We start from the raw sequence: 27,338 nt of genomic DNA on the forward strand, positions 1-27,338 counted from the left end.
AACTAAATATATTAAATCACTGTGCAATATTATCACAGTAAATCCTTAAAATATGTGGTTTTTATGGTGTGCTGTATACCCTTGTCACATGCTGAGCTGTACAGTGCTGATGAGTAGTCCAGTATGTGCTCATTGAATGATGCAGGAAAGCTTTTAGTTGGTGGTTATCAAATACACTAAGAATTAGATCACTGAGACTTCAGCTCTCACAGTTATTAGCCTGAAATGGTTCATCAGTCTGTATGTGATAGAGAAGCATGTGAACGCGTCGTAGGGGGAATGGGTTAAAAATTTGAAAAGCACTGACTAACATCTGCTCCTCAGCTGAATTAACATTAGAATAGTCATAACCAATCATTGAGCACTAAAACGGGCATATTGCTCCTGCATTGCTTACTCAGTCACATAACTTATGTGTTTAGTCTTGGTTTGCTTCTGCATGATGGCAGATTTGGAGTTCAGAAGATTTCTACGGATTTATTTTTCAGCAAGTTGGCACTGGTGCAGTATTACCAGTTGTTACAATATTGAAATGCTGCTTCCATACCAGTTGGTAAATACATGCTTTCTTGAGTTCTCTGATTGCCCTTATTACTATTCCAGACTCTTCCCCAGAAGCAAATTCCTCACAAACCAACAACTAAAGAGGTAATGACTGGCACAGCAGGAGTACAGTTGTGTTGGGCGTTGGTGTTTTATCTGTTAGAATAACACTCCAGATGAAATGTACCTTGCAATGTTGGAGTACCTTGCAATGTTGGAGTTCATTTTACTCAAAGACCCTTTGGGAGTTGCAGAATTGTTCCTTTCTTAGAAGTATCGAATCCAGACTCTGACATGTGGGGCACACTTGTCTACCTCTGTAAATTGAATATATTCATCTGTATAAAGAGAGTAATTATACTTACCTCACAGGCTATTGTAAGGATTAAATATGGTAATCTTTCCAAACTACCTAGTTTAGTAAAAAGCACATGTTAGGCAATCAACAAACATTAGTCTCTCTTCTCTTGATCATTATCCATTAAAGCCTTTTGAAAATTAGAAACCATGTTTCAAGTATCACTAGCCTCATGCTGAGTGAAATGGAAGATTTAGCCATTATCCAGTTTGTCATGCAGTCAGCCAACACCACATATTAGTAATTCATTCATAATATGTCCGTTTTTTTTTTCAGTTACCTGGATAGTTTTTAAAGTGTGAGAGTATTCAGTCATTGACTCCAAATTTATTTTTAAGTCTAAGCAACTAAAAGCATTTCGGTATATCCCTTAAAAATACTTCCTTTGCAATATTGATGAATACCGGTGGAATTGCTGGCAGAGGAATCTAATTGAAAGACCATTTGATTAGAAGTGAGGAAGTAGGGTTCCAGATACCATCACTGCCATCAACTTGATGAAAGGTCCTAGAGGTAAGGGGTGCAGTATATACTCACTACTTACACTCACTACTTAGAACACGCAGAATGTGGAATCAATCTCCAGGTCTAGACGAGGGGTCAATAAGCTTTTTCTGCCAGTTAGTAAATATTTTTGGCTTTGTGGGCTTTATAGTCTCTGTTGCCACTATTCAACACTGCCATTGTAGTGTGAACATGGCCGTAGACAGTACATAAATCAATGTGTAGCTCAGCTCCAGTGAAACTTTACTTACATAAACAGGCAGCAAGCTAGATTTTGCCTGCCAGTCAGTTTGATGACTCCTATTCTAGACTAGTAAAAGTCTCTAGGATATGACTCCTGCTCTGATAATTGCTTTGACAGTTGTAACTGGGTGAAACTGACCTTGAGTTCCTGGTTGGTGTTCTAAATATGTCAAAAGTCTGGGAATATGTGCTACAGATCAAGTATTTAAAGCCAGTGAAGGAATTTGAGTGAGAACAAATGAAAGTTACTGCCCAAGGTATATAAAGTTAAATAGAAAAACAATGATATAAATTTAGCCCTTGTTTGGGGAGAGTATATTGGTGAAGGGAGGTGGCCATCACTGCAGGCAAAAGGCCTGGAATAGGAGGACAATGATTTGATTTACTGTGGAGAAAGAAAGGGTGAGGACCTGAGTCCAGTTGGGTGGACTTCCATCTTGCTACCTTTTGGATGAGTTTCTTTATCCTACAAAAACTCAAACGAATAAACAGTGGCGATGATACAGCTTTTCAGAGTTGTGTGAGAAAGAAAATGTAATATATGTAGCACTTAGTGGTTATTTTGATGTTATTGTTATTATTGTTATTTTATTGTTATACATAGACTGAATAGCCAGAATTTTGTGTTTTCTATTATTGGGGGTTCTGGAGGAACTTCACCACCTGAGTTATTGGAACCATCTTGGAAATATGATGAAAGAAGAAGTCAGATATGAAAACAAGATGTTATCCTCATTACTGATAAAGTTAATATTGGAATATGTACTCTGTGTCTGTGGGCAAGTAGGCTGCTAACACTGTACACCGTAATCATACAGACTTACCACCCAGTAATAGGAGGTGCTGGGCCTGTGCAGTCAGCCCTCGTCCTCAGAGGGAGAATCTACCTCTATGAAATTTGAAAATGGAGGAGTTGTAGAATCCTGCCCCAGTGAGACAGTAGGAAGGAAGGACTGAGTTGTGCATGTCTACCTTCTCCTTCTGGAAAGACCAGTGCAGATCAAATTACTCCTTCTTTCCAGGGAAGACTGAGTAAAAAGGCAGAAGGAGGTTAGGAATGTTAAGCTGGTGGCATTCCTGACACTTGGAAGACACGTCAAAAAGTGGGAAAAATACATTCTTCCGGACATTCCCCAACTTTTTCCCCCCTCTTTTCACCTTTAGTCTGGGGTCACACTTGGGATGTGGCCAATGCCAAGCCTCTGGTGGTCTTCACTTTCTGAATAATTAAAGGAGTTTATTGATCTACCAAATTTATCAAAGCAATGTCACCACAACCAAGTTAGGAAAATAAGCCAATACTCAGCCTTGAATGTCTACAGTTAATCTGTAATTTTAACTTTCCTCCATGAGGATCTTTTAACTCTTTAACTCCTTCTAGCCCTTCCCTGTTTACAGTTTTTAATTATCTATATATTTTAACCCCCAAATACACTAACCCTGGGATCACTTGCCTTTTTGCTTGAAGTAAGTCCTTTAGAATTTACTCTTATTTTTTGGTTTGTTTCTCTGAAAATGTCCTTATTTTGCTCTCATTCTTGAAAGTGTTTTCTTTGTCATTATGTAGCAGTTTCTTTATTTCAACACTTTTCCCCTTGCCTTTTGGCTTCCATTACTGTTGTTGGGAAAATGGCTGTAAGTCTAATTGTTTTTCTGTGTAAATAATCTGCATTTTTTGGGGGAGTGGGCTCTTGATTTCTGAATTCCATCTTTGATGTAACTAAGGGTGGATTTCCTTTTATTTATCCTATATGAGATTTACTGGACTTCTCAAATATGTCAGTTGGTGTCTTTCTCATCAGATCTGGAATATTCTTTGTCATTATCTCTTCCGATATTTTCTCTGCCAGCCTTTTGCTCCTCTGCTATTGGACTTATGATTAAATGTATTTTGAATCTACTTCTTTATCTTCCATTTCTTTTAATGTCTTTCATATGTATATAATGAAAAATTTTGTCTTCCTGGGCTGTATTCTGGTAATTGCTTTTGGTCTGCCTTCTGGTTTGCTAATTCTCTTTTCAACTATGTTTAATTTGCTGTTAAACCTATTATATTGAGTATTTCAATTTTGATTATTGTATTTTCTGTTTTTAAAGTTTGTATTTATTTAGTTTTTAAATATGTGAGGTAATTTTATGTAGTTTTCTTTTCCCTACATGTGTTAGTTATCTATTGCTGCATAACAAATAATCCCCAAATTTAATGGCTTAAAGTAACAAACATTTGTTATCTTATATTTTCTGTGGGTCAGGAATCTAGTTGTGGCCTAGCTGGGTGCCTCTGACTGGGTCCCTCACAAGGCCAAAGTCAAGTTATTAGCCAGTGTTACAATCATTTCAATGGTTGACTGGGTGGGAGGGATCTGCTTCCAAGCTCACTCACACGGTTTTTGACAGGTTCACCTCCTTGCTGACTGATGACTGGAAACATCAGTTTTTTGCTATATGGGCCTCTCCATTGTGCTACTCATGACATGACAGTTTGCTTTAATGGAGCAAGGGTTTTTGATAGAGAAAGACGGACCAATAGAAGGTGAGCAAGAGAGAAGTCAAAATCTTTTTAGTGACATCCCATCACTTTTACAAATTCCGTTCATTAGATCTAGCCTACACCCTAGGGGAGGAACTGTGCAAGGGCCTGAATATGAGGAGGTGGGCATCATTGGGGACCAATTTAGAGGTTGCCTACCACATTGCAGATGTTTTCAAGCTTTTAAAAATTTCTTTAAATATAGCAAGAGTAAGGAGAAATAGACAAATCCACTATTATACTTGTAGACTTCAACACTGCAGAAAATTGATAGACCAAACAGGGAGAAATCATTACAAATACATTTGATGTGAACAGCACTATCAATCAACTTGATTTAATTGAAATTTTTTAGAATACGTCATCCAACAACAACAGAGTATACATTCTTCTCAAGCTTGCATTGAATGCTCACCAAGATACATCTATCACACACACCTTAACAAATTTAACAGAGTAAAAATCATATAAAGTATGTTCTCAGACCACAGTGGAATTAAATAAGAAATCAATAACAGAAAGATAACTGGAAAGTCCCAACTATTCAGAGATTAAAAACCCAACTGTAAAAAACAGACCAAATGGGCCAAAGAGAAATCTCAAGAGAAAATTAAAAATATTTTGAACTAAGTGAAAATAAAATTAAAATTTACTATTATTTATGGGATGCAGCAAAAGGAGTGCTTAGAGGGAAATTTATATCTATACCTATATATATGTCTATATGTCGATTTATGTCTATCTCTGTATAGAGATATATTTGACAAGAACAAAAAACGAAATCAGTACTTCTTCTATCTTAGAAAACCATAAAGAAAAGGAGTAATTTAAGACTCAAGCAAGCAGAAGAAAATCAATAATTAAATTAGAGCAGAAATCAGTGCAATTGAAAACAGGAAAACAGTAGAGAAAGTCAGTGGAACCAAAAGATGGTTCTTTGAAAAGATCAATACACTGATAAACCTCTGGCCAGGCTCACCAAGAAAAAGAAGAATAGACATAAATTACCGCTTTAAGAAATGAGAGAACATCACTATTGATTCCCTGGAGATGAAAAGAATAATAAAGGAATACTGTGAACAACTCTATACCCACATATTTGAAAATTTAGATGAAATGGACTAATTCCTTGAAAGACTCAAAAGTACCAAAACTCACAGAGGGGAAATAGATAACATGAAAGGTCTGTATCTATTAAAGACATTGAATAGAAAATTATTAACCTACCAAGAAGAAGAAAGCTCTAGGTCTAGATGGTTTTCTTACAAACTTTACCAAACACTTAAAACAGAAATGATACCAATTCTTCACAATCTGTTCCAGAAAATTGAAGTAGATGGAACACTTCCCAACTCATTCTATGAGGCCAGTGTTGCCCTAACACCCAAACCAGACAAAGACATTATAAGAAAGGAAAACTGCAGTATCTGTCATGAACATAATAGATACAAAAGTCCTCAAAAAATTCAGCAAATAAACTTCACCAATGTATAAAAAAAATTATACCCTATGGCCAAGTGGGGTTTATTCCAGGTATGCAAACCTGGTTCAACATTTTAAGGTCAATCAATGTAATCTACCACACCAATAGATGAAGAACAATCATGTAATCTTATCAGTTGATGCAGAGAAAGAACTTGGCAATATACAACACCCATTCATGGTAAAAACTCTCAGCAAACTAAAAATAAAGGAGAATTGCCTCAACTTGAAGACCTCTACAAAAAACCTATAGCTAACATACTTAATGGTCAGAAGCTAGATGCTTTCGTTTAAGATTGGGACCAAAGTAAGGGTGTTCTGTCTGACCAGTCCTATTCAGTATTACACTGGAAGTCCTAGCTAGTGCAATAAGCAAAGGAAAGGAAATAAAAGGCATACAATTTGGAAAGGAAGAAATAAAACAGTCTCTGTTTGCAGATGACATGAATGTCTATACAGAAAATCCCAAAGAATTGGCAAATAAAACTTCTGAAACTAATAAATGAGTAGAGCAAGGTTGCAGATTACAAGGTTAATATATAAAATTCATTACTTCCCTATACATTGGAAATGAACAATTAGAATTTGAAATAAATAAATATTATAATAATATTATTTATAACTGCATGAAAACAGAAAGAGGAGTACTTAGATATAAATTAAAAATATGTACAGGATATGTATTCAGAAAACTATGAAATTCTGATAAAAAAACCAAAGGAATTCTAAATAAATAGATATATGATGGTCATGGATTAAAAGATTCAAAATTGTTAGGGTGTAATTCTTCCTAACTTGATCTATAGATTCAATGCAATTCCAGTCAAAATACCAGCAAGCTATTTTGTAGATATTGAAAAACTGATCCTAAACTTTGTATAAAAGACAAAAGATCTGGAATAGCCAACACAATAAATACTGAAGAAGAAAAAAGATGGAAGAGTCACACTACCTGATTTTGACTTAATATAAAGCTACAGTAATCAAGATAGCTTTATATTGGCAAAAGAATAGTGGCATAGATGAATGGAACAGAATAGAGAGTTCAGAAGTAGACTGATAACATACAGTCAACGGATCTTTGATAAAGGAGTAAAGGCATTTCAGTTGAGAAGACATAATCTTTCAACAAATTGTGTTGGAAAAAATAGCCATTCATATCAAAAAATTAATAATAATCTAGACAGAAGCCTTACATATTTCACCAAAATTTACTCAGAATGATCATAGACCTGAATGTAAAATGCAAAACTACACAACTCCTAGAAGATAACATAGAGAAAACCTAGGTGACCTTGAATTTGGCCATGAGTTTTTGATAAAATACCAAAAAAACCCCCCCATGGTCTATGAAAGAAAAAATAATGATATGTTGGACTTCATTAAAATTAAAAATTTCTGCTCTGTGAAAGGCACTGTTAAAAGAATGAAAAGACAAGCCACAGACTGGGAGAAAAGATTTGCAAAACACATATCTGAAAATAAAATTGTATCCCAAATATACAAGAAACATAAAAAATTCAACAATAAGAAAACAAATAATCCAATTAGAAAATGAGCGTATGATCTGAAGAGACAACAAATCAAAGAAAAAATATATATGGCAAACAAGCATGTGAGAAGATGTACAACATCATTTGCCATTAGAGAACTGTCAATTAAAACAATGAGATGCTATTACACAGTTATTAGAATGGCCAAAATCCAAAAAAAAAAAAAAACCCAAAACAAACCAATTGCTGGCAAGAATGTAGAGCAAGAACTCTCATTCATTGCTGGTGGAAGTGCAAAATGGCACAGGCACTTTGGAATACAGTTTGGCAGTTTCTTACAAAACTAAACATAGTGTTATCATATGATCTGGCAATCATGCTCCTAGATATTTACTTAACTGATTTAAAAACTTACATTGTCACAGAAACCCACACAAACATATTTATAACAAATTTATCAAAAATCACCCAAAGCTGGAAGCAATAAAGATATGCTTTAATAGGTGAATTGATAAATTGTGGTACATCCATACAGCGCAACATTAATGATGAAAAGAAATAAGCTGTCAAACCACAGAAAGACATGGTTGAACCTTAAATTCTTGTTGCTAAGTGAAAGAATCAAGTATGAAAAGGCAACATACTGTATGATTCCACTTACATGGCATTCTAGAAAAAAGCAAAACTATAGAGATGGTACAAGATCAGTGGTTGCCAGGGGCTCAGGAGAGAGTGTTGAAAAAAATGAATGAATCTTTAAAACCCTCAGATTTAGTGAGAAATGTAGATGTAGACAAATCAATATAATACAATATATTTAGTTCTAGAATAAGAATACAGGTGAGGAGCAATGAATTCTTCCTTGGAGGGGAGAAGCAACAGTGAAAGCTGTTATTTGTCCTTGACTCTGAAGCTGAGCAAGCATATATCTGCTGGACAGAAGTAGAAGTAACATTTCAGACAGAGGAAATAGCATGGACAAGACCATGACTCCTTGAGACAAAGTGACATATTCAAGGAATGCAAGTATTCATAGGGCATGTAGGGTATGTGAGATGGTGTGGGTGGAGATATGGCTTAAGTAAAAGGCGGGAAATCTGAGTTTGAAAAGGTGGGTAGAGGTCAGAACGTGAAGGGTCTTACAGTTTTGCCTTTATCCATATTAATAAATTGAAGCCATTGGATTTTTTAAATAAGTTGAATATAGATCTGTAAGGTAATAAGATAATGAGAGACAACGTAGAGGCTGTTTGGAAAGAGAAAGGTTGAAGGTTGAAAATCTAGAGAGGAAGATTTCAGAGCGAGGTGGGTGATGGATGCTGAGGGATTTGAGCAGGCAGTAGGTGTGGGAATGAGAAGGAGGAGGAAAACTGAACAACCCTGGGGTTGAATGGATGGGAAGTGGTGCGTAGTTGAATGTGGATTAGGAGTATGGAGGAGAAGCCATGAACATGCAGCAGTTTCTTGTTCAGCTGGATGAATGGAAATGCCATGAACAAGGACAAAAAATGAGGGGATAAGGTATAAAGGGAAAGATGGTGGGTTTAGTTTTGAATAGGGTGAGTTTAAAGTACTTTAAACATGTTACTAAGTGGATATTGTCTGGGAGCCGTTAAAAATGTGTGTGTGTGTGAATATCATAGTTTGGAGGTCATAGGTGTACAGGTGGTAATGAGGTAATGGAATGAATGAGATTACCCAGACCAAGTATGCAGAGATTAGTCAATATCAATTTTTGTCTTGAACTAAGGATATAGCCCTAAGGAATAATAATAACAAGGGGTCAAATAAGGGGGAAAGAAGAGCAGGGAGAAGGCAGAACATGAACAGAGAAATAGGAAGAGAATTAGAATAGAGAATTATTATAAAAGGACAGAAGTTAGGCCATAGGGAAGGTTTGGTCAGCAAAAACACAAGTTGCACAGAGTACAGGTAAGATGAGGACAGAGAAAAGGCCTTCGGATAATTCAATTTAGTGGACATTGGTAACACTAGTGGAAGTCTTAGTAGCATCATGGTATCAGAATGCATGGGATTAAGAGTGAACCAGGGAGGCAGAGGGATGCAGAGGAATGCACAGCAATGCATAGGTCCTGTGCTAGTTCTGTTGGGCAGGTACATATGTTCTTTTGTATATCGGATACTATATTAAAAGTGATACTTGGGGGCTTCCTTGGTGGCGCAGTGGTTGAGGTTCTGCCTGCCAATGCAGGGGACACGGGTTCGGGCCCTGGTCTGGGAAGATCCCACATGCCGCGGAGCAACTAGGCCCGTGAGCCACAACTACTGAGCCTGCACGTCTAGAGCCTGTGCTCCGCAACAAGAGAGGCCGTGATAGTGAGAGGCCCGCGCACCGCGATGAAGAGTGGCCCCCGCTTGCCACAACTAGAGAAAGCCCTCGCGCATAAAAGCGAGGACCCAACACAGCCAAAAATAAATAAATAATTAATTCAAAACTTAAAAAAAAAAAGTGATACTAGAGGACAAAATACAACTTTAAAAAAGCAAAAATTAGAGCTGAGGAGGAAAGGATAGCAATAAAATATTACTCGTTCAAGTTTTTTGTTAGTGAAAAGAGTGAGAATGGAAGCTGATTGGGGTAGACAAGATTATGGAAAAGTGTTATAATGTGGAGATATTTTTATCTATGCTGAACAGAAGGAACTGGTAGATAGGGAGAGATTGAAGATAAGAGAGATGGGCAATAATTAATATAGAATATAGTAGGAGTAGCACAAGGAAAGATAAACTTTAGACACGATTAGAAATATCTTCTTTTGAGACATGTAAATCCAATGCAGAAAAGAATGAATATATTGGAAATGACAAGGAGAGAAATAGGAGAACCTTATTTCCAAAGGTGGAGATCAGTGGTCGTCAAATATTAGAGTGGTTCAGAATCACTTGGACAATTTATTGAAAAAGTTGGTTCAACTTATCGCTGAACCCCAACCCTAGAGCTGGGTGTCTGAGATAGGGCTGGGGATCTGTAGTTCTAATAAGTTCCTAGGTGAAACTTGAGGAACTGACCTGGGGACCACATTTTGAGGACTCTGGCCTAGATTTTCTCAGAAGTAGGAGGTTAAGTCATCTGCTGAGAATAAGGGGGTGCGGACCCTCTACTGTCCTTTCAACCAAAGGCATACATTGTTCCAGATCACCAAGCATGTGTTTCTGTCTGGGGGCATTTCTTTTTTCTGTGCCATGCCAGCTGACCTGTGGTGGGACTGAACTCTCAGGTGTGAGATAACAGTACTGCTCTAAGAATGCTCACATCTTAATGATGCAATAGAACTATTGTCAGCTGCATTTTCAGTTGAATAGGAAGAGCTCAGAGATAAAGTAGGCAGGGAATCTTGTTTCAGGGTTTTCCTAATGGTGCACTTTTTCATAAGAAACAGTTCTGGCTTCTCCTTTGTTATTCCCTCAAAGAAGATTATAAATATCAGTTTGCTTGTGTCCCACCTCTGTCTGCCTGAGGGCTGTGCTTTGCTTCTCTAAACGTTTCAGTTGTGAACATGATGATTCTATTTGGGCATCTATTAACTTAGGTGTGATGTCCTTAATGTTCGCTGTCCCAACTTTCACCTACATTGGGGAGAGTGGTGTCAGTTGCCCTGTTGCTGTCTGGAAGGCTGGGAGCAATTTCAACTGTTCTCATTATCACGGAAGGGAAATGCGGTCAGTCCGCTGAGGTGGTAGTTCAGAAACATGGGCTATGCTTTATTGCTCCCACAATCTGTAACAAGTTTACAGTCTGATGGGGTTTTCAATAAAAATATTTTATGCTTTGGGGTTGCCTCTCAACTACAGAGCCTAAAGCCCTGTTTTAAAGATCAAAATACCCACAGATGCTGTGCACAAATGCCATAGATTCAACAAAAGCTGGTGTGAAGATGGGAAATTGATGACACATCTGTTTAACTCCCACCAGGCTTTACCACCCACTGAAATCTTTTGGCTACAGAAACTGCATTTGTGACTTGTGCATCGGGCATTGCAATCTACAAGTCAGCAGTTCACAAAGTTCCCCCTGGATTCCCCCTGTCAGGTATGTGAGATAATAGACAGTGGATATTTAAAATCATGCATCATCCACTCCATACCTCGTTGCTTATATATTCTCAATAAGGTCAAAATTGTGTTAGAATATTAGGATATATATTAGGATATACATTATATAGAAGGTACTTAGGATAGGATCTGGTCTATATGATTATAATAATTGGTATAATACTTTAATATTGGTATTAAATATAATACCGATAATATAATATTATACAATAATATAATAATATAATAATGTAATGTTGGTGTAATATAGATAATATTCTCATTATAATACATTATAGTATATAATGCCCTTTCCATCTCCTATTTTATTTAAACTTAACTCCCGCAACAACCTTGCAAGGTGGGCACTTTTTCCTTAAGGTAAAACAAAAATAAAAATGACTTCAACCTAAGTATGATCATGGGCATGAAAGGTTTCATAATAGGGAAAGACTCCATTTTTGATGATTGGTGGCTGACGGCTTTCAACTCTCCGCCTCTCCCCTTTCCTTTTTGCCCCACATCTAGGAAGGATAAGTACATCTGGACACTCCCTCCCTTGGTGCCTGTGAGAAGTTCAAAAGATGCAAAACTCTGCTCTCTCTGGGAATCCTCATCCCGGCCCTACCCGCCACCCCTTAATCATAATAAAACCCTAAGCCACCTTCCACCTCCCTCTCAACTTTGTTTCACCTTAGACGGAACCTGAGCCCTTCTCCTTGGGGAATCCTTTTGCTGTTTATTATATGAGTAGTAAACTAATTTCATATCTATTAGTCCTATGTGTCGTTCATCCTGACATCTGTAAATTCCTGGGCAGGGGCTGCCCAGTGTCCTGCAGGAGATGTTAGGTGCCCGGATAAAACAGGTTTCTTAGTTTTAGATAAGCTAATAGTGCTTTATTCCTTCAGATATGTGGTCATTTCAGACAACAAAAATAATGAAAAAATATTGTGGTTAACTCAGGGCTAAGAACTGAAAGATGAACAGGACATGGTCTCTGTCCTTCTCTTCAGTAGTTATAGTCTCATAGAAGAGGCAGACATGTAAATTAAAAAACTACAAAATTATGTCATATGTAGTATGTACAAGGTACTATGGGAATGCAGGAGAGTGAATGGCTGTGAGTCTTCCTGGATTGAACAACACGTGTGTAAAGTCATAAAAGCATGAAAGAGGATGGAATGTTGAAGGAACTGTATTCATATTTATTTGGCTGTAGAACAGGGTGAGTGTGGTGAGATGCAGTTGGCAAGAACCTTGAAGGCTCTGCTCGTACATTGGATCTTATCCTAAGGACATTGCTGAGCTACTGGAGGGCTTTAAGAAATGGAATCAAAGAAGAATGTTTTTATTTTAAATAGTTCACTTTGATGGCAGTGTGGAAGATAGATTGGTATTGAGACACAGAGATAATTTAGACTTGCTTTAGTCCAAGTGAGCAGTGATAATGGCTGCTGAGTCAGGACAAAGGCAAGGAAAATGGTCAGAGGAGGACATATTTGTGCCAGACACTGTTCTAGGAGCTGAGATACAATGGGATGTAATGGGAGAAATCTCTGTTTTTATGAAGTTTACATTCTAAAGGGGTACGTAGGAGAGAACCCCTGATGTCCACCCTTTCCTTCTCTCTAACAGTAAGAAAACTTTAGAATCGTAACTGAGCCCAAGGCTCCCCAGAAAACAGATGGTTCTTTTTGGCCTTTCTTGCAGCTTCTTTTTAGTCTAGCTAGAACCTAGTTACACTAGATTCTGGCCAGGTCATGCCCTTGAAATCGAAGGGCATCCTTTTCCTTCCATTCTCCCCCTTTCTATGGGCAGCAATGAGTATGCAGTGGTGAGGTTGCTTGCACTTTGTGGCCAAGGTTAACACCACGGGCCTGATGCAGCAGCAAAACTGAAGGGCCCTGAGTATGTGACAACTTCATAGAGAGCCACCACACCACACTGGGTTTTAATGTGAAGTAAATACAGTTGTGTTGTTGTTCTGTGCTTCTCTCTGATATGGCATCTGAACCTGTATCATAAGTAATACTGGGAGAGATATACAGTTGTAGTGGAGGTTTACATAAAGGGGATGCCCAGGTCATGAATCTTACAAAGGCAGTCATCTAAAAGTATAAATAAGTTATATAAGTATGTTGTATACAGTTGGATCTGTTATGCTTAATATATTATTATTCAAAATAACTACTAGCTGTAATTTGCATGCAAGGAAGAGGTTTACAGAATGCCCAAGCCAGTTAGTTGGTTGTTCTTCAGACAAGAAAGACCCACTTGTACAAAGTACTTACATCTGAGTGTGCCAGCCAATGTGATGAGAGCTGAATATCCCTTCATTATGACTTCTTATTATGTGATGTACTTACTAATCCAATCTTAAGTAAAATGGTTAGTTAGTTGATAAAGGCATGAGTCTGTTCATTGAGGTGCAAGCTGATTACAATAGTGATTACAATAATTAACAGAAAACTATAGACTGAAATAATATGATGAAGGAAATAACCAGGGTGATGTGATGGAGTAACTATGAGCTGAGCAAAGGAATGGTACTTAGATAAGGTAGCTATGAAAGACCTCTGAGAGGAGATGATATTTGATTGATACCTAAATGATAGAAGGCAGTTAATCTATTCAAAAAGTGGTGGTGAGGGGGCGCAGCCTCTTAATAGGCAGAGGGAATAGAAACGTAAAAGCCCTGGGATGGGAAAGAGCCTAGTATATTTGAATAGGAGACCGGAGACCAGTGTGGCTGGAGCACAGAAAGCAAAGGGGAGGAGGAAGGAAGCTGGGATTTGAGAGGCAGGGAGGAGTTAGATCACCTAGTTACTTGTAGGCTATAGTAAGTTTTGTTTTATTCTGTGAGCAATGAGAAGCCATTACAATGTTTTAAAAACATGACAGGGGGGCTTCCCTGGTGGCGCAGTGGTTGAGAATCTGCCTGCCAATGCAGGGGACACGGGTTCGAGCCCTGGTCTGGGAAGATCCCACATGCCGTGGAGCAACTGGGCCCGTGAGCCACAATTACTGAGCCTGCGCGTCTGGAGCCTGTGCTCCGCAACAGGAGAGGCTGCGATAGTGAGAGGCCCGTGCACTGCGATGAAGAGTGGCCCCCGCTTGCCACAACTAGAGAAAGCCCTCGCACAGAAATGAAGACCCAACACAGCCATAAAAATAAATACATAAATAAATTAATTTTTAAAAAAAAAAGGAAAGATCGTTCCAGTTAGTTGCAGTTCGTGTAGGATAGTGAATATAAGTACTTTAAAAAAAAAAACAAAAAACATGACAGGATCTGACTTTAAAAAAATAGTGTTTTGGGTACAGGTATAATGAATTGCAGGGTCAAAGTGGAAGCAGAGACTATTGCAGAAAAGTGATTGGAAACAGGATGATTCCAGAGGAGCTGGAGAGAAGTGAAAGGATTTAATTTCTGTTTAGAAGTATATTGATAGGGCTTGCTAAATGGAATGCATGTAGAGGTCTGGGGGAGGAAGGCATCAACAACCAATCCTATGCTTTTTGCTTGAGCGGCTGGGTTGATAGTGGTGCCATTTGTTGAAATTAGAAACACCTGGGGAAAGATTTTGATGGGTATAAACCAAAAGACCCATTTTGGACAAGTCAAGTATGAAGGTGGCGATGGTTTGTGATGGCCATAGGCAGTTAGAGGTATATGGGTCTGGAGGAGAGTTAGAAATTTGATAAGTCATCAGAATAAATATAGCATTAATACTTTAAAAGTTCATTTGGTTTATAAGTACTTCAAACAAACTAAAAATACAGAAAATAATTCAACAAACACCATCTATTGCTATACCTGCTATCTAGATTTAACAAATGTTGACACTTTGCCTTTTTTTGCTTCAGTCCTTTTAAAAATATGATGTTGCAGATTAAGGAGTGAGAACATTCTTAAAGATGCTGGGAAGACAGTGGCTTAAACGCATTTCAGTTCTCATCCACTCTGAGCTCTTCCTCTTCTGCCAGTAGACAGGTCCTGGAGGATAAGAAAGAAACTTCAGATTCTTTCACAACCTTGCCAAAGATAGGATAGGACTTTCTCCCTTCTGGCAAGGGGAGAGCCTGGAAATCAGCAGTGAAGAGTCCCAGAATGAGGATGAGAATGCCCGCATCCTACGACAGCTTAGCCCTCAGAAACTCGTGATCTCACACAAATTTACATGCATAGGAATATATCTAATATTCTATTTCTGGATTCCTAAACACTGAGAAGTAACCTAACCAGTTGCTGGATCCTTCTACCTTTTAGGTTGGGAGAGCATGAAGAGGCCAAAGCAAGAATATGAGAGAGGTTTCCTCATGCCTCAACATGCTACCAGTGAGGTACCAACCCCCACAGTACTGAATTATAAGAATGGAGGTTGGCAAGACTGCTACTGCTTAATGAACCCCATCACCTTAAGCCCCTAGGAGAAGACCAGGAAAAATATCAATGCAACTAAGGGCATTAAGTTACCGGAGAAATGAAGAGCAAGGAGAAAACACAGAGGAGGTTCCTGTGAAGTGGAGTTACTGGGAAAGACAAAGACTTAAGGCAAAAACAAAGTACTTGACATTCAAGTATTGAACAAAGAAAGACTTTTTGAAACGAAAATCATTTAAAACATTCAGCAGATGAATCAAAACAGAGTTAAAATCTTTGAGATTAAAAATAGCACACACACACAGACACATACAAACACACAACTCGTGTACACATACATAAACTAATGTTCTGAAAGATCAAGTGGTAGAACTATCTCAGATGTCAGAGAAAAATACAAGGCTGTAAAAAAATCTTTAAAGAAAAAAAATACTCGAAATTTAGTTCAATAAGCCCTAACGTGTAAATAATAAAGGTTCTGGAAGAAGAAAAAGACATAGATGAAAGATAGGCAATAGTTAAATAACTATCAGACAAGTATTTCCCAGAGTTTAAGAAAGACCTGAGTCTGAAAACTGAACGCGCTTACAATTCCAGGCAAGGCTGATGACAACAGACTCACATCTAGATATACTCTAGCAAAGTGCTGGGATTTCAGGTACATATAAGAAAAATGTCTTTAAGCTTTCAGCAAGAAAGAACAATTCAGTTACAAGAAAAAAATGTAAAATGAAATTTGACTATTCATCTTCAACATGAGAAACTAAATAGTAGAAGGGTACAACCTAAAGACTACTAAGAAAAAAAGACTGCAACCCAAGAATCCTGTATTCAGCCAAGATACCAAGATGTAATTCACAACTGTGTTAAGGAAAATGATGGGTTTGATTAATATGAAGGATCTTGAGATGGAAAGATTATCCTGAATTATCCTGGTGGACTCGATCTAATCACATGTGTCCTTAAACGGAGAGAACATTTCCTAGCTGGAGAGAACCAGAGAAATGGTAGTGTGAGAAGGACTTGACCTGCTGTTGCTGGCTTTAGTGATGGAGGAAGGGGCCATGGACCAAGGAATGTAGGTGGCCTCTAGAAGCTGAAAAAGGCAAGGAAACAGATTTTCCTCTAGAGCCTCCAGAAAGGAACCCAGCCCTGATGACACCTTAATTTTAGCCTGGTGAGACCCATATCAGCCCTCTGACCTACAGCACTGTAATGTCTTAGTCAGTTTGGGCTGCTATAACAAAGTACCTTACACTGGGACACTTACAAACAACAGACATTTACTTCTGACAATTCTGGAGGCTGGAAGTCTGAGATAAAGGTGCCAGCATGGTCAGTTCTCGTAAGAGCCCTCTTCTGGGTGGCAGACTGTGAACTTCTTGTATCCTCACAAGGCAGAAAGAGACCTAACTAGCTCTCTGGCCTCTTCTTATGAGGATACTAATTGCATTCATGAAGGCTCCACCCTCATGACCTAATTACCTTCCAAAGAGCCAACCTCCAAAACACTGGGATTAGAGTTTCAACATATGAGTTTTGAGGGGACACAAACATTTAGTCCATTGAATGTAAAATAATAAATTTATGTTGCTTTAAGCCACTACATTTGTGGTCATTTATTATGGAAAGAATAGAAAATGAATGTAATCTCTCTTGGGAAAAAAAAGGGTATTTGTAGAGATAGAATGGTTTAGAGCATATATCATCTACATACCCAATCTGAGGAAAATACTCGATAAAGAACTTTAACAAGTAGCAGATTAAAACAGAAAACTCCACATAGTTGAAGACAAAGTAGAAACAATGATTAGAAATGAATCTTGTGATATGTGAAGTTAAAACTAAGTGGACAATTGTGAACTATAAGGGAATATGTAGTACAGGTGATAAATAAGAATTATGGATGGGCAGCCACTATGAAAAACTGTATGGAGATTTCTCAAAAAACTAAAAATAGAACTACCATATAACCCAGAAATTCTATTCCTAGTTACATATCTGGAAAAATGAAAACACTAATAAGAAAATATACATGCATGCCAATGATCATAGCAGCACTATTTACAATAGCAAAGTTATGGAAGCAACCCAAGTGTCCATCAACAGACAAATAGATAAAGAAGATGTGGCATATATATATACAGTGGAATACTACTCAGCCATAAAAAGAATGAAATTCTGCCGTATGAAACAACATGGATGGACCTGGAGGGTATTATGCTAAGTGAAATAAGTCAGACAAAGACAAATACTGTATGATATCACTTATATGTGGAATTTAAAAAATAATACAAATGGATGTATGTAGCAAAAGAGAAACAAACTCAGAGATATAGAAAACAAACTAGTGGTTACCAGTGGGGAGATGGAAGAGAAGTGTATGGGATTAAGAGATATAAACTGCTATGTATAGAATAAATAAGCAGCAAGGATATATTGTGTATAGCACAGGGAATTATAGCCATTATCTTTTTTTTTTTTGAGTAACTTTTTTTTTAAAATAGATGTTTATTGGAGTATGAGCGCTCACAATACTGTGTTAGTTTCTGTTGTACACCAAACTGAATCAGCCATATGCATACATATGTCCCCATATCCCCTCCCTCTTGAGCCTCTCTCCCACCCTCCCTATCCCACCCCTCTGGGTGATCGCAAAGCGCCGAGCTGATCTCCCTGTGCTATGCTGCTGCTACCCACTAGCTAACTATTTTACATTTGGTAGTGTATATATGTCGATGCTACTCTCACTTCACCCCAGCGTCCCCCTCCCACCCCGTGTCCTCACGTCCATTCTATGTCTACATCTTTATTCCTGCCCTGCCGCTAGGTTCATCAGTACCATTTTTTTTTTTGATTCCATATATATGCGTTAGCATACAGTATTTGTTTTTCTCTTCCTGACTTACTTCACTCTGTATGACAGACTCTAGGTCCATCCACCTCACTACAAATAACTCAATTTCATTTCTCTTTCTGGCTGAGTAATATTCCATTGTATATATGTACCACATCTTCTTTATCCATTCATCTGTCGATGGGCATTTAGGTTGGTTCCATGTCCTGGTTATTGTAAATAGAGCTGCAGTGAACATTGTGGTACATGACTCTTTTTGAATTATGGTTTTCTCAGGGTATATGCCCAGTAGTGGGATTGCTGGGTCGTATGGTAGTTCAATTTTTAGTTTTTTAAGGAACCTCCATACTGTTTTCCATAGTGGTTGTATCAATTTACATTGCCACCAACAGTGCAGGAGGGTTCCCTTTTCATCACACCCTTTCCAGCATTTATTGTTTCTAGATTTTTTGATGATAGCCATTCTGACAGGTGTGAGGTGAAACCTCATTGTAGTTTTGATTTGCATTTCTCTAATAATTAGTGATGTTGAGCGTCTTTTCATGTGCCTCTTGGCCATCTGTATGTCTTCCTTGGTAGAATGTCTATTTAGGTCTTCCGTCTATTTTTTAATTGGATTGTTTGTTTTTTTCATATTGAGCTCCATGAGCTGTTTGTATATTTTGGAGATTAATCCTTTGTCTGTTGTTTCATTTTAAAATATTTTCTCCCGTTCTGAGGGTTGTCTTTTTGTCTAGTTTATGGTTTCCTTTGCTGTGCAAAAGCTATTAAGTTTAATAAAGTCCCATTTGTTTATTTTTGTTTTTATTTCCATTACTTTAGGAAGTGGGTCAAAAAAGATCATGCTGTGGTTTATATCAAAGAGTGTTTTTCCTATGTTTTCCCCTGAGAGTTTTATACTGTCTGGTCTTACATTTAGGTCTTTTATCCATTTTGAGTTTATTTTTGTGTATGGTGTTAGGGAGTGTTCTAATTTCATTCTTTTACATGTAGCTGTCCAGTTTACCCAGTGCCACTTATTGAAGAGGCTTTCTTTTCTCCATTGTATGTTCTTGCCTCCTTTGTCATAAATTAGGTGACCATATTTGTGTGGCTTTATCTCTGGGCCTTCTATCCTGTACCATTGATTTATTTTTCTCTTTTTGTGCCAGTACCATACTCTCTTGATTACTGAAGCTTTGTGGTATATTGAAGTCGGGGAGCCTGATTCCTCCAACTCCGTTTTTCTTTCTCAAGATTGCTTTAGCTATTCGGGGTATTTTGTGTTTCCATACAAAGTGTAAAAATTTTTGTTCTAATTCTGTGAAGAATGCCATTGGTAGTTTGATAGGGATTGCACTGAATCTGTAGATTGCCTTGGGTAGTTTAGTCATTTTCACAATATTGATTCTTCCAATCCAAGAACATGGTATATTTCTCCATCTGTTTGTATCATCTTTGATTTCTTTCATCAGTGTTTTATAGTTTTCTGAGTACAAGACTTTCACCTCCCTAGGCAGGTTTATTCCTAGGTATTTTATTCTTTTTGTTGCAATGGTAAATGGGAGTGTTTCCTTAATTTCTCTTTCTGATTTTTCATTGTTGGTGTATAGGAATGCCAGAGATTTCTGTGCATTAATTTTGTATCCTGCAACCTTACCAAATTCATCGATTAGTTCTAGTAGTTTTCTGGTGGCATCTTTAGGATTTTCTGTGTATAGTATCACGTCATCTGCAAACAATGACAGTTTTACTTCTTCTTTTCTAATTTGTATTCCTTTTATTTCTTTTTCTTCCCTGATTGCTGTGGCTAGGACTTCCAAAACTATGTGGAATAAGAGTGGCGAGAGTGGACATCCTGGTCTTGTTCCTGATTGTAGTGGAAATGCTTTCATTTTTTCACCATTGAGTATGATGCTTGCTGTGGTTTTGTCATATATGGCCATTATTATGTTGAGGGAGGTTCCCTCTATGCCCATTTACTGGAGAGTTCTTATCATAAATCAGTGTTGAATTTTCTCTGAAGCTTTTTCTGCATCTATTGAGATGATCATATGGTTTTTATTACTTAATTTGTTAATGTGGTGTATCACATTGGTTGATTTGTGTATGTTGAAGAATCTTTGCATCCCTGGGGTAAATCCCACTTGATCATGGTGTATGATCCTTTTAATGTGTTGTTGGATTCTGCTTGCTAGTATTTTGTTGAGGATTTTTCATCTATATTCATCAGTGATATTGATCTATAATTTTCTTTTTTTGTGATATCTTTTTCTGGTTTTGGTATCAGGGTGTTGGTGGCTTCATAGAATGAATTTGGAAGTGTTTATCCCTCTGCAATTTTTTTGGAAGAGTTTGGGAAGGATCGGTGTTAGCTCTTCTCTAAATGTTTGATAGAATTCGCCTGAGAAGCCATCTGGTCCTGGACTTTTGTTTGTTGGAAGATTTTTAATTATGGTTTCAATACCATTACTTGTGATAGGTCTGTTTATATTTTCGAATTATTCCTGGTTCAGTCTTAGAAAATTGTACCTTTCCAAGAATTTGTCCCTTTCTTCATGGTTGTCCATTTTATTGGCATATAGTTATTTGTAGTAGTCTCTTATAATCCTTTGCATTTCTACGGTGTCAATTGTGATTTCTCCTTTTTTATTTCTAATTTTATTGATTTGCATCCTATCCCTTTTTTTCTTGATAAGTCTGGCTAAGGGTTTATCAATTTTGTTTATATTCTCAAAGAACCAGCTCTTAGTTTTATTGATCTTTGCTATTGTTTTCTTCATTTCTATTTCATTTATTTCTGCTCTGATCTTTATGATTTCTTTCCTTCTATTGACTTTGGGTTTTCTTTTTTCTTCTTTCTCTAGTTGTTTTAAGTGTAGGGTTAGATTGTTTATTTGAGATTTTTCTTGTTTCTTGAGGTGAGATTGAATTGCCATAAACTTCTCTCTTAGAACTGGTTTTGCTTCATCCCATAGGTTTTGTGGTTTCATTGTCATTTGTTTCTATGTATTTTTAAATTTCTTCTTTGATTTCTTCAGTGATCTCTTGGTTATTTAGTAGTGCACTGTTTAGCCTCCATGTATTTGTGTTTTTTACAGTTTTTTTTCCTGTAATAGATTTCCAATCTCATAGCATTGTGGTCAGAAAAGATGCTTGGTACAATTTCAGTTTTCTTAAATTTTCTGAGTCTTGATTTGTGACCCAAAATGTGATCTATCCTGGAGAATGTTCCGTGTGCACTTGAGAAGAAAAGGTATTCTGCCACTTTTGGGTGAAATGTTCTATAAATATCAATTAAGTCTATCTGGTCTATTGTGTCATTTAAAGCTTCTGTTTCCTTATTTGTTTTCTGTTTGGATGATCTGTCCATTGATGTAAGTAGGGTGTTAAAGTCCCCTACTATTATTGTGTTACTGTTGATTTCTCCTTTCATGGTTGTTAGTATTTGCCTTATGTATTGAGGTGCTCCTCTGTTGGGTGCATAAACATTTATAATTGCTATATCTTCTTCTTGGGTTGATCCTTTGATTGTTATGTAGTGTCTCTCCTTATCTCTTGTAACAGTCTTTATTTTAAAGTCTATTTTATCTGATACGAGTATTGCTACTCCAGCTTTCTTTTGATTTCCATTTCCATGGAATATCTTTTTCCATCCCTGCACTTTCAGTCTGTTTGTGTCCCTAGGTCTGAAGTGGGTCTCTTTTAGATAGCATATATATGGGTCTTGTTTTTGTATCCATTCAGCCAGTCTGTGTCTTTTGGTTGGGGCATTTAATCCATTTACATTCAAGGTTATTATTGGTATGTATGTTCCTATTACCATTTTCTTAATTCTTTTGGGGTTTTTTTGCGGGTCTTTTTCTTCTCTTGTGTTTCCCGCTTACAGAAGTTTCTTTAGCATTTGTTATAACGCTGGTTTGGTGGTGCTGAATTCTCTTAGCTTTTGCTTGTCTGAAAAGCTTTTGATTTCTCCGTCAAATCTGAATGAGATCCTTGCTGGGTAATCTTGGTTGTAGGTTTTTCTCTTTCATCACTTTAAGTATATCCTGCCACTCCCTTCTGGCCTGCAGAGTTTCTGCTGAAAAATCAGCTGATAACCTTATAGGGATTCCTTTGTATGTTATTTTTTGTTTTTCCCTTGCTGCTTTTAATAATTTTTCTTTGAATTTAATTTTTGTTAGTTTGATTAATATGTGTCTTGGTGTGTTTTTCCTAGGGTTTATCCTGTATGGGACTCTCTATGTTTCCTGGACTTGGGTGACAATTTCCTTTCCCATGTTAGGGAAGTTTTTGACTATAACCTCCTCAAATATTTTCTCAGACCCTTTCTTTTTCGCTTCTTCTTCTGGGACCCCTATAATTCGAATGTTGTTGCGTTTAGTGTTGCCCAGAAGTCTCGGAGATTGTCTTCAATTGTTTTCATTCTTTTTTCTTTATTCTGCTCCTCTGCAGTTATTTCCACCATTTTGCCTTCCAGCTCACTTATTTGTTCTTCTGCCTCAGTTATTCTGTTATTGATTCCTTCTAGTGTATTTTTCATTTCAGTTATTGTGCTGTTCATCTCTGTTTTTTCTTTAGTTCTTCTAGATCTTTGTTGAACATTTCTTGTATTTTCTCAGTCCATGCCTCCATTCTATTTCCAAGATTCTGGATCATCTTTACTATCATTACTCTGAATTCTTTTTCAGGTAGATTGCCTACTTCCTCTTCATTTATTTGGTCTTGTGGGTTTTTACCTTGCTCCTTCATGTGTGACATATTTATTTGCTGTCTCTCTCTCTCTTTTTTTTTTAATGAGTGGGATTGTGTTCCTGTCTTACTGGTTGTTTGGCCTGAGGCTTCCAACACTGGAATTTGTAGGCTATTGGGTAGAGCTGGGTCTTGGTGCTGAGATGAAGACCTCCATGAGACCTCACTGCGATAATTATTCCCTGGTATCTGAGGTTCTGTATTAGTCCAGTGGTTTGGACTTGGAGCTCCTACTGCAGTAGCTTCGGCCCGACCCCCGGCTCGTGAACCAAGATCCTGCAAGCTGTGTGGCGTGGCAAAAAAAAATAAAAAATAAAAAAGAGAGAACGATAACAAAGTAAAAAATAAAATTAGACTAGGAAACTAACACATATGTTAGAAAGAATATAAAAATAAAAATATAGATGAATCAACAACCAGATGGTACAACAGTACCACAATAGTAAAAAAGAGGAGCAGAGAAAAGAAAAAAAAAAAGAAAAAGGGGAGAAAAGGCCTTGGCTGTGGAGGGCAGGGCCTAAGCAGGGGTGAGGTTTGGGCAGTGGGCGGGGCCTATATTTAGGACCCACAGGGCTGGAAAAGGCCCTGTGGGCTGTGGGGGGTGGGGCTTAGGCTCAATGGAACAGAAGGGGCCCAGGCGTGCCCCCCACTCCTGGTCTCAGAGGGCAGGGGACCTCACCTGGGAGCCCAGCAGGCTTCCTGGGCTTGAGTGTGCAGGGCAACCGCCCTCCTCTCCTCTCCTGCTCTGGTCCTGGAGGGCCCCTCCCACCTACCTCTCCTGTTCTCCCCTCAGCCTCCTTCCTATGCCCCCAGGACCAATGTGGCCAAGGGGAGTGGGGGGCCTTGGAGAGCGGGGGACCTCACCTGGGAGCTCAGCAGATTCCTGGGGCCCAAGTGGGCGGGGCAGTCGCCCTCTGCTCCTCTCCTGTTCCTCTCGTAGGGCCCCTCCCACCTGCTTCTCCTTATCTCCCCTGTCCTGGGAGCTGATCCTGTCTGGCCTCCACTTCTCCTCCCCCCTCAGTCCCACCATGTCCTATCGGTTCACTTGGGGGTTCCTCCTGTCTACTTGGGCGTCAGGGTCCCCCACCAGTGGCTGGCAGGCTCCCTAGTTGTGGGGAGACACTAACTAGGCGTCCTCCCACACCGCCATCTTGACTCCACCCCCTTGAGTCTATAGCCATTGTCTTGCAGTAACTTTTAATGGAGTATAAACAGTAAAAATACAGAATCGCTAAATTGTATGCCTGAAACTAATGTAATTACTGTAAATCAACTATACCTAAATAAAAATACATCAACCAAGCAACCAAGCAACCCAGGCTTAGAACAAAGGCAAAAAAAAAAAAAAAAAAAAAAATTCTGGAATAAAAATGACACGATGAAAGGAAAACTCATAATAATCTGGAAATAAATATAATAACCATTTTAGCATAGCCTGGGACTTGAGGGTTTCAATGAAAGCCCTGCAAAGTTTGCTTCTGAGTAGTTGGGGGGTAGGGAAAATATTATAAAAGACCAACTGTATTTGGGAGAAGTGAGGGAAGAGCACATAATGGTAAAGGACATAACATATCTTGTGGTCACATAACTGTAAAGAAGCTGTTTTGATTATGAGCACTGGGAAAGGGAAAACAGGTGTTAATGGAATACAAAAGTATAGTAGTCTTTTCAAATTAAAGTGGGGAAAAAAAGAAATAAAAATCAATGTAATCAAACGAGAAAAAAGAAAAATACAAAGAGGGTACAACAAAGTGAAAAAAATGTCCTCTTGCTATCTAGCTTTATAAGGTTGGTAACTATAAGGAGAATTGGAAGTAAAATATACATGGTATAACACTAAATGTGAATGGACTGAATGATCTCACTGAAAGACAGAGCCTGTCAGATTGGATCATATGACCCCTAAGCCTCATGCTGTTTTTAAGAAACACAGTTAAAATAAAAGATTAAACAATCTTTGAAAATACATTCATGGAGAGTTTTGATAAAGTGTAAGTTCTGCTTGAAAAACACAGCAGTTGCAGATTAAAGAAATTCTCTAGACCTGAAATGAAACAGAAAAACAAAACAGGGGATCAGGTTGAAGCCATTGACTGGCTGGGCCTAAGGAGTGGAAACAGAAACTGAAGAAAACTGTTGAAGATGCTCATCCAGGGCCTTAGGTTCTCAGCCTAGTTCCAGAAATGGTGGAACCAGAAAGACTGGAGGCCAAAAAAAAAAAAACAGTCTTACCTTTATAAGGTACACATATCATTTGGGAAGTGGTGAAAGTTATTACTAACTATGGTGTTAAGCTTAAATCAAGAATGCCTCTGTAATTTCAGCAAAGATTATACAGTTTGGATAATCGAAATAACTCAAGATTTCCTCAGCCCATATTCAAGGAAGCCTCTTAATAAGACAAAGTATAAACGATTGCAGGAGAAAAAGTGCAGAAGACTTCCAAGAGGAGTCCCCAGGGTCCTTTCTTAGTTGTACAGAATGCACTTCGTCTCTGGATCATGAGCCACCAAGATGCAAGTGAGGAATATTTTTCAGGAGAGCTCTGGCAGAAGTTTCCAGGCAGATCTCTCTCCTATAGTCAAGTCAGTCCCTTTAATTGGTTACAGTAGTTGTAAACCATCAACAATCAAGCTGGCCCTGAGTGCCATCAGTGGTGTTAAACTTTACACAGCACATTATACATTGTTAACCTACTCATTGTTATCTTGACCAAAAATCAGCTACTGATGTCGGGTTGTCCCTGGAGATAACCAAAAACTCTTCCAATCCAGCTGCAGTGTAACTGTATTATACAGTCCACCCACCTGACTTTTGGTCAAGCCTCTTAATTATAACTTGCTTGTTATTGTTCTTTTTTCATGCATCTTTTGCACCATTTATAGAACCTCCCCCCCCCCAAAATAAGCAGAAATGCAAATAACAAAATACTAATTACTTGTTTCATCTAATAGAGTATAGGTATTGTTTTAAAGAAATATTTTGGTTTTCCAAATATCCAGCACAGGTTTATTTGTAATCTTGCACATGTTTGTCAACCCCTTTACCTCCTTTTATCACCAAAATATGACTTTTATGTAAAGCATTAATAGATTGATTTAATGTAAAGATTAATTGATTGCCAAGTAAATCTAGTTCCTCCTCTGGCCAATTAGCTTCCATTGGGAGAAAATTCTATAGGGATTTTAATTCAATTTCCTAATACATTTGATCATTGATAGTAGTATTATGATAGGATTTTTAAAAAAATAAATCAAATTATCCTTACCAATTTCCTCATTATTATGTAGTTACATTATGAATTAGACTACAATCATTACAAAATGTCAGTTAGAGTTAACTTCCTAACAATAGCAGCTCTTGCCCATATAACAGATGTTGTAATGGACTGGAGTATAAATTAAGTGCCAAATCTCAGTAAGGTCTGATTTTGAGTCTCTTATGGGTATAGCCATGTACCCTGTTTCATACTACACGATCTCACTGATACACGTCCCCAATGGACTTTATATTTAAGTGATACCCATCTTTCTGCATCTGTAAAATTATAGTCAATTGTAGTAGGTTTCCAATTCTGACACTCCTATTAGTATATGTTTAGTTTTTGTTATGTGTAGAGACTTGGCAATTACAGAGCATCCTTCTCTATGAACGTCCATAGGCTAGGGCACCATAAGTGTCCCCAAACTTTATTCCTTGTACTTTTACTACCAAGACCCCAGGCTAGGGCAGGGAATGTGAATTGAGTTTGACAATTTGGAGACCATTTATGACTTCCTAATCCCCCACTTTAGGCTCTATGAGTCTAGTGGTGCTGGTTCCCAAGAGGGGCGCTCGAAGCATGTTAAGAGTACTTAACATGTACAGTGCCCCATCCCATAAGGGTGTCTCCTTCAAGCTAGCACCTCAATAATGACATTAAGTCCACTACATTCCATTCTAATGCTGGCAACTTCTAGATGGTATGGTGGTAGTAGGATTAGTGTACCCCTTGGCATTTCCTCTCCACCATACCTCCTTTGCTGTAAAGTGATCCTTTGGCCCAAGTTGATAATATGTGGGATTCCAATTTGGTCATTATACAATTTGAGTCCTTGGCTAGTGGGCTGGCTGAGACACTGTTGGCAAGAAAGGCAAACTCAGACCAAGAATACATG

General features: G+C 38.0%; 1 protein-coding gene across 1 annotated transcript in view; it reads left to right on the forward strand.

Annotated features, from left to right (window-relative positions):
• Positions 1-27,338, forward strand: part of PDE4B (phosphodiesterase 4B) — a 591,158-nt gene that overhangs the window by 111,628 nt on the left and 452,192 nt on the right. The gene's annotated exons all lie outside the window — the stretch shown is intronic.

Source organism: Eschrichtius robustus, chromosome 3, assembly GCF_028021215.1.
Source record: "Eschrichtius robustus isolate mEscRob2 chromosome 3, mEscRob2.pri, whole genome shotgun sequence".
Classification (NCBI taxonomy): Eukaryota; Metazoa; Chordata; class Mammalia; order Artiodactyla; family Eschrichtiidae; genus Eschrichtius; species Eschrichtius robustus.